Source organism: Populus euphratica, unplaced genomic scaffold (assembly GCF_000495115.2).
Source record: "Populus euphratica unplaced genomic scaffold, PopEup_1.0 scaffold134.1, whole genome shotgun sequence".
Classification (NCBI taxonomy): Eukaryota; Viridiplantae; Streptophyta; class Magnoliopsida; order Malpighiales; family Salicaceae; genus Populus; species Populus euphratica.
The window spans coordinates 170,876-178,986 of record NW_011500021.1 but is presented as its reverse complement, the minus strand read 5'-3'; positions in this window follow the sequence as shown (position 1 = coordinate 178,986).

Below are 8,111 nucleotides of genomic sequence, written 5' to 3'. Positions count from 1 at the left end.
TGATTAATAATGAAATTAAAAAAAAATAAAAAAAATAAAAAAAAATCTAAGTCAACATTACTAACTTGCAAAACTCACAAGCTAAGTAATGAGACTGTAACAACCCTATAGAAAGTAAATCAAAATAAATTATGAAATTCAATATCTAATAAATTTCATGTTGAAAGATAAAATTTTTAAAAAATAAATTTAAAACTTAAAAAAATCTTAAAAAATACTAAGAATCAAAGTGATAAAGACGTTGGCATTTTATAGTTCATTGCTACAGTAAAAACACCAAGGTCTTTTAATATATGTTATCTAGCCCATTGCCTCACTCTACATCGTGGCTTAAAGCAAAAAAATAAAAGATTAAAGCGCAAAAAAATATTGAGGCATTGGTATTGTGTCTCTAAAAAAATAAATATTTTACCATGAATTGAATCCTATTTATATTTAATATTAAGATGAAAACACACTGAATTCAATTGAATTAACTCAAGTTAGTTATGAAACTCGTAGAGATAATCTTAAAAAACAAATAGGAAAGCTCAATTCTCAATTAACTTAAAATTGAAAGATAAAATTTATAAGAAATAGTAATCAATTAAAAAACAACTTAAGTAAACTCAAGTCAATCAAGTAAACTCATGAAGCAAGTCATACAAAAACAAAAAAAATAGAGAAAAAATTTAAATCAACTCAAATCTCAAAATCTTTCAACAGTCAGAGCAAGGAAAAGAAAAACAAAGTCCTAAGTGAAACCCTCTTAATCAAATGAAATTCATTAACATCAAAATTGATTATTTTTTGTCATCAAAATCATTGTTGATGGTGATTTTCTTTCGCTATACTAGAATTCAACATTTCTCTTTCTCTATTTTCATAAAAAAATAAAATAAATAAAGTTTGGTATCAAAATTGAATTTCATAGAACTAAAGGGACCAACCACTTATTAATTAAAAATGATGGGATACTAAAATTAATTTTTCAAATGAAGTTCAAATTGGACTTAAAAGGTTTCAATTATGAATAAAAGAAGTTTAAATATAAAATTATAAAAAATAAATTATTATAATCCACAATAATTTATGCAAGAGTGCACGACGTCATTCAACAGTAAAAACACGTCACGAATTAGTTTTATCTAGTAACATAATGTCTATATTAATACATTATCACCCACAGAAACCATAATGGTTGAAGTTGACATGCAAGAGAAGCAAAGGGGCGGTTCAATTTCTTTTCTTTTATTGGACAGAACCGAGCAAGTAGCAGTAGAAAACTGATTGTGTGCCAAATCTGACTTCTGCTGCTTTGTTCTGTAGCAAAACTGTGAAAATGTAGACGCTGCTGCTTTCCTTTCCTTTGCTTTTTAAAAAGTATAATCTCAAAGTCTCATACAAGGGTAATTAAAAACATGATTAATTAGTGCATTATCTTGAAATTAGTAGATATCTTTTAGGAAATTTCTTCAGAATCATAACTAATTCTTTGGCCTCATTCAACGTGTGTCTCGCTAATTGCAAATCCTGATCACAGTCCACCAACATCCACACTACCATTTTATATCAGCTAAGGCTTCTATCACCTGACTCGACCATTCCCATTAAAGCCCTCATGTGTTCTTCAAGCTTCTTATATCAGCAAGGCACGAGTAGCCAACTTTATATATATATATATATATAAGGGCACTGCATGTGAGAGATTTTCATGGGATTTTGTGAAATTACCAGTTGAGTGTCTGCAGAAATGCTCATATGCCCAAGAAAATTCTTATATAGGCACTACCTGTGAGAAAACTCTTTATAATTTGATTATAAACTTCAAGAAATCTTGATTTCTTCTTTACTGCTTTCTTTAATCGTTCCAAAATAGGTCATCATGAAAACATATTGTCGGTCCAGAATGATAGTAAATGATATTCGATCAAAACGATGACAGTGTTTTTTACTTTCTCAGCAAATGAAATGGAGAAACTCACTCTCTAGATTCATGGAGTAGTTTCTTAAGACTATTGGTGCTGCTGCGCAACCAGAGTTTTATGAAATTTTAAAATGTTTTTTTGATTCAAAATATTTTTATTTATTTTAGAATCTTTTGATGAAATAATATTAAAAATATTTTTAAAAAAAAATATTATTTTGATATATTTTTAAACAAAAAACTACAATTACTACTTCCTCAATAAAACAAAAATCAATCATTATTTTTCATTGAAAGTCTATGTAACAAAAATCAATCATTATTTTTCATTGAAAGTCTATGTTTTAGTACCCGTTTATTTTTGTATTTTAAAAGTATTTAAAAAAATATTTTTTTATTTTAAATTAATTTTTTTATATTTTTAAATTATTTTTAATATATTAATGTTAAAAATAAATTTTAAAAAATAAAAAAATTATTTTAATATATTTTAAAATAACAAAAACTTTAAAAACCAACCACCTTCATAGTTAAATCACAACCTTGGTAATGTAGTATTGATAAATTTATTACTTTTCCAATATTTTTCTACCAGGCTTGCAGTCTCAACTCTCAATGGACAGCTCCTGTCATGGGTAGGTGTGGACGGGCATGAACCATGACGCCCGTAAGTGCTCTCTTTCTATTACCTTGTCTTTTGCCAAGCTGACGTGGGTGACATCTACTGGCTCAGCATCTCTGCATCTCCCCTCCTTCCACCACTGACACCCTTACACATGGTATAATCGTACCCGTTCAAGCTCTGAGTGGGGTTTCCTGGCCCGTCTCAGGTGCATGAACCTGTTATTGGACCTAAAATGTATGCAAGATCATGAGTCACTGCCAATGGGGTCGTTTCGTGATTTGGAATAAATACAAAAGGCTGTGGTGGTTATTATAATAAAGACTCATTATAATATTATAAGAAATAAATTAATTGGCATGGGTATTTTACTGTTTCATTTCTTTTAATAACCATAATTTTTTTTTTTTCAGTTCATTCCTATCACAGTTATCTATCTTGGTTGAGGAATGGCTTTATAATCCCTGAATCTATAATGAAATTTTAATTGAATCCCAATTTTCAATCTACTCGAGGGCAAGCTCTGTTTTTTTAATTTTATCCCTATTTTTATAATAACTCTTAATTTAATCTATAGTTTTGCCTAACCTAAAGGTATGTCATGGGAAAGAAGAAGGAAAGTAGAAAAGAAAGAGACAATTAGGTAACCCATGTTAGTGTATTGTTGTCGTGCTCGTGAATCAGGTAGCAAATTTAACAATTAATTTAGGTTAATCAAGATTAGTTCAATCTGCCACTACCTCTTAAAAATCAAATTGGCTTCAATCTTGATTAGATAATGAGCATCGATTAGAAAAACCATATTTATTTATTTATTTGTGTATGCTTTTAGGTTTGTTTTAGCAAAAACACACATATTTATTTTTTATTTAACAGTTTCAATAACTTTTCTTGTGTTGCGTTGACAAAATAATTTAACACACACAGAGCACATGACAACTTCTTAGTTACATTACAAAAAAGATGGTGATTTTACTATTCATCACCTCACAAAAACATTGTGGATTTACACTCCATTACATGACATTTCCACATTGTTTTGTGATTTTTCTTAATAATTCAAGTTTGTTTCTACTTCGATAATTATTTTTCTTAGTTTTATTTTTTCATGTTATGTTAATTGAGTATTAAATTTGATAATTTGTGATGCAAGAGCTTTTTAGAAGAAAAAATATTTTTCTTGGTTAATTTTATTATTTTTTATTTTTTTTCTTGCCTTTTTAGTTTTTTCTTTCTTATTTGAAAATAATAATTTTTTTATTTTATTTTTTCTATTCAATATTATTAGGATTTTCTAGTTTTTTTTTTATATATATAAAGAGTTCTAATAGACTTTTGGAAAATGAAGACATGAATGAATAAATTATGTATTTTAAGAGTCCCCTTATATTTATATATTTATAGTGTTCTTGGTCTTTTTTGACTTATAACAAACATCATTATCTCTTGCTCGTGTTTGTATCAATTCATTTTATATTATTTTTTATGGAGTTATCCTGGACTAAAAAAACATCTTGATATTTTGGTTATTGGTTAGTTCTTGATTTTACCAAAATAATTTTAATTTTATTGCTTGTGATAAATTAAGAATAAGGGGATTAGAATTGATGATGAGACAAAAATACAGGCTTTTTTACATTGTTCTCTCATCATTTTTCTTAAAGAATTTCCCCTTCAGAATTTTTCAATTTCTTTCTTGATCCCTTTAGTTTGATAATTATATATTTTGAAATAATATTTTATTTTATTTATATTACATTCCCTAACTTTGACTTAGGGCGTTTTTAATTGAGGACACGTTTATTAAGATGCTAAGGTTGTTTATTAAATGTTTTTAGATTAAAATAGATTTAAAAAATGAATTCTTGCATCCAAATTATCTTACCTTGATTTTCTAGCCACATCTCTAGTGGCCAGGATTTGGACAATTGAATGGAGTGTCGTTTGCTACTCTACCATAGTAAACAATAGATTACTTGATTTTTTAAAGAAAATTAAAAATTAAATGATATATTATTCATTTTTGCTTGTAAATAAAAAGATAAAGATAGATAAGTGAGCTTTTTTTTTTGTTAGGCGAGTCATGCAAGCCCCATCTGAGCGGCCTTGACGCACGATCCTTTTCTTTTCATGTTTTAATTTTAAAAGCAATTGGAATTGATCAGACTACACTGAAATTGCTGAAACATTTCATTTGAAATCCAAGTTAGTTTAAGAGTCGGGTTGGAAGTTTTTAAGTTTAACTCATTATACTAAGTTTATTAACAATGTTAAAATATTTTTTTTAATGATTTAGATATTATTTTTTTATTCTTAATTTTTTTTTACTCTAAACCACAAAATATCCTATACAAAAACACACAAGTGTTCTGAAAATTTGATACACTAACTTATTTAATATACGTTTGAATGGTGCACAGAGTACTTTACAAGGACAAGGTTAAATTCGAAAAAGCAAAGCCATTAATCAATTACCGACTAGCTGAATATATAATATTATGATATCAGCGTCAGTAAAAAATAAATAAAAAAATTGTACTTATCAGCAGCAATATTGCGCCGATGCCTCCACTGGTTAGCGAATTTCGTGTAAGCTTAATTAGACTCTGGGATTTCATATTCGAAATGAGGGGTTTGATGAGTTATCTTTTCCCCTTTTCTTTTCTTTTATTTATTTATTTTATTATGAACAATGTTCTTTATTATCCAAGCGCAATCCTCGATTAATTTTAAAATATCTATATTTTCTTTTATGAACATGCATGATTTCAGGTTCAAATAGCTTATCTGAATTCTTTTGATCAAATTAGGAGTCATGATTGAAACAATGCACCCACTCTCTTGCTTTATCGTTGATGGATTGGTGGGGATGTGCTTCACTGCCTTAGATTTTATAAGCTTGACTATGAAATCTCAGTTTGCTACATATATATATATATATATGGTGCCCTTTATTATATAGAATCTATAGATACATAAATAAATAACAAAAGGAAGGAGGGAGAGAGGAGAGGAGAGGGCAGACGTGGGGATATGGTTTTTTTTTTTTTAATTCTTTGGGAGTGGGGCGGAAAGAAATTGATTTGTGCATAATTCTATTCTAACTCAAATTTACAGCTATGAAATAAATAAATAATTAATTAATTCGAGGCCCCGATCCTCTCACTCATGTCATGTGCGCACCTAAACTTGTAGAGGCAGATCACTTAATTATTATGCTATGGGATTTTGTCCCTCTTTCTTAGTGAATAATACACAAGAATATTGATTAATATTTTAATGAGGAGATAATGCAAAGATAATTCGAGACAAGCTAGCCCCATGATCCATTCAAACCTTGACGAATTAGCATGAATCTTAGAACAATTCAATAAAAGGAAAAGCTGACCTCTTTGCCATTGAAGTTTCTGCCTAAAACAACAGCATTAGAGATCGATCGATCTCACCAGCAAATCTCTCTCATCAATGATCAGCCCAGTGTCACCCCATACTTGTCGATCAATAATTTTCTCCTCTTTTACTACATAACATGCCCTCTTCTCTCTCTCTTTTCTTTTTTTTTTATTCAATAATAATAACAATAGTCAAAATAATTATACCTAGCAATTATCTCAACCATTTGGAGAGTGTTTTTTATTGTATTATTAATTATTTTTTACTTTAAAATACATTAAAATAAAACTTTTTTAAAGTTAAAAAATCATTAATGATTGTATTTTATATATATATATATATATATATAAAATCTAACATAAAAATGTATTGGAGTTTTGTTTATATATATAAATTTTATTTCTTTTAATACTATCTCTTAAATAATACGCTTTCAAACTCTATTTTTCTTTTTAAGCGTAACTTTGAGTTTTTATCTCAAGATAATATATAATTTTTTGATAAATAGGATAAAAGCCGCATTATCAAAGACTCTTGAAGTGACTCATAATTCTATCAAATGGATGGCCATGGTTGTGCAGTGACACAGCCACAGGATAACACTGCACGCTTGCAAAAGCAATCTCATCGGGTGGTCGGTGGTGAGGATTTTATCTGGGAATTTTAATCACCAAGAAAGGTGGGGTGGTGAAAATGGTGAGGGCCTTTTTGGACATTTCACGCGTACTCCTTGGTTGTTGCTGAGATTAGGTTTTTCTACCCTCTTCATGACGGCTCCTGGTTTCTTTACAGCCAATTAATAAGACCGCAGATGGCTTCCTACGGTGTAGTGTACTGCTCCAATCATGCACCCTATCATCCCAGAAGTACACGTGGCGTGATGAAGATCGTAGGGACCTTTTGAAACTAACACGACCAAGTCTCGATTTTATTTTAAAGAAAGGTTTGTTTATTTTCAAGATTCATGTCATTTAGGCGTCAATAAATCCTCGTGATGAATTATAAAATAAATAAAAAAATGGCGCGATTTTTCATATTGCTTCACAAATGAAATAGGGTCGAGTAAAATGAATGATTTAGTTGATTATTTTTTTTCTTAATAAAAATATATATTTTAATTTTATATTCCATAATTCATTATCTTCACAGGTATAATTTGATCATTTTAAGGTTTTTTTTATTTGTCTTTCAGTGTGAGTTCTTACACGCAACAATTTAACCTTAAAGCAGACTTTAAAAAGGAGGAAGCGAAGGAGACCGGTCGAACATGGACCAGCACTAGGTGTGAGTTCTTCCTGGGACCCACCTACGCTACTGAATACCTTTTGCATACTTTCTTTCATGTTGTCTACTCTACCCAAATTAAATAATATTAGATTGAAGACCCGCGGCTATGACGCGTCCAAATAAACTTTTTTCCTAACACGGTGAAAACACCGTGTCAATCCCTTGATAAAGATCTAGTTATTTTATTATATTTTAACAATATATAAAAAAATTAAGTTTCTTCTTAACTGCTAATGAAAATTATAAAAAGATTATATCATTTTTAATAGTTAATACATTATTTTTTTTAGAAGAATAAATATATGCAATAAATATACTGAAGTTTTCCTTTTTAAATATTAATTTTAGCATAACATGTCTTCATGGCGTGAGGCCATAAATATTAATTTTAGCATAACATGTCTTCTTGTTAACAATGGCGTGAGGCCACCTCTAAAAGACGAATGAGAGCAACCTCAGAATTAAGTAGCAAGCCCAAAACCTTAAGAGAAGAGATGAGGTGGATTTGTTATGTAATTTAAAGCTTTAAAATTGAAGTTTAGGGTTTAATAATCAACCCATGTGAAGCTCTAATTATAACCATCGGATTTATGCTAATGCATCTTATGATTTGCCTTTATTCTTAAAGTTATCGTTAGCGTTTTTAATAAAGATTAATTTTAATGGAAAAAAAAAGTTTTATCATTTAATATTCCTTAAATTTTTTATATGTTTTCTTTTGAAAAATATGATTTATTCTTCTTTATGCATGGATTTTAAAATAAAAAATCGTAATAATCTAAGAGGAAGTTTAAATAAATAAAGAATGTCTTCATAATTTTTATAAGATTGTATTGAAAAATAATATATATATACATATATATATATATAGCGTTAGAAAGAGAGAGAGAGGTGAGTCGCACA